Below are 1,341 nucleotides of genomic sequence, written 5' to 3'. Positions count from 1 at the left end.
GGAACTCTATGTTAGAACCCAGAAAACGATGATGAAGTAAATCAAAAACTTTTTAAAAGGGAGCGATATAGCATGGTCATGGATATCAAAATTAAATGTTGTTAAGCTGTCAATTCTATATAATTTGCTCTATAGACTCAGCACAATTCCAATAAAAGTCCTTGAAAGTTCTTTTGGTCAATATTGACAAAATTATTCAAAATTTATATGGAAAGACAAAGAAAATAGAATAGACCAATAATTCTGAAAAAAAAAAAAATTGGGAGACTCACCCTGCCCAAACTTAAGACTTACTATAAAGCTACAGTAATCAATACAGTGTGGCAGTGGAAGATGATAGACATATAGATTATGAAACACACTAGAGAGCCCAAACATATCAAATATAGCCAACTGCTTTTTGACAATAGGGCAAAGGCAACTCAATGGAGAAAGCATACTCTATTCATAGCCCAAAATCAAAAGCAAAAGTGATTTAAACCTCACACTTCATATAAAAATTAACTCAGAATATATCATAAATCTAAATATAAGATATGAAATTATATAACTTCTAGAAGAAAATGTAAGTGAAAATTTGCATGACCTTGTGTTTGACAAAGATGTTTTAGATATGATATCAAAGACATGAGCTATAGTTTTAAAAAATGATAAATTTATCCTTAACGTTTACCCAAAAGAATTGAAAGCTTATGTTCACACACAAACCTGCACACAGATGTTTATAGCATCTTTATTTATTTATAAGTACCAAACTTGGAAGCAACCAAGATATGCTTCAGCAAGTGAATGAATAAATAAACTCTGGTACCTCTAGACAATGGATTGTTATTCGGCTCTGAAAAGAAATGAGCTATCAAGCCAGGAGAAGACATGGAAGAACTTCAACAGCATATTACTAAGTGAAAGAAGCCAATCTGAAAAGGTGACATATTGTATGATTCTAACTACATGACATTCTGGAAAAGACAAAACTATAGAGTAAAATGATCAGCATGTGCTGGGTGTTTAAGAGGTGGAAGAATCAACAGGCAAGCATAGAGATTCTTTAGGACAGTTAAAGTTCCTGTTTGACACTGTAATAATGGCTACATGTTATTATGCATTTGTCTAAACCCACGGAATGTACAACACTGAGTAAACCATAATATAAACTATAGACTGGGTGATTATGATGTGTCAGTGTAAGTTATAAGTTGCAACAAACATACCACTCTGGGAATGGTGAAGGCTATGCATGTGTGGGGCAGATGGTATATGGAAACCTCTGTACTTTCTCCTTAATTTTGCTGTAAACCTTAACTGTTACTAAAAATAAATAAAGTCAATTTTAAAAAATGA

Source organism: Pteropus vampyrus, unplaced genomic scaffold (genome assembly GCF_000151845.1).
Source record: "Pteropus vampyrus isolate Shadow unplaced genomic scaffold, Pvam_2.0 Scaffold4, whole genome shotgun sequence".
Taxonomy (NCBI): domain Eukaryota; kingdom Metazoa; phylum Chordata; class Mammalia; order Chiroptera; family Pteropodidae; genus Pteropus; species Pteropus vampyrus.
The sequence above is the reverse complement of the archived record's forward strand: the minus strand, read 5'-3'. Positions refer to the sequence as shown.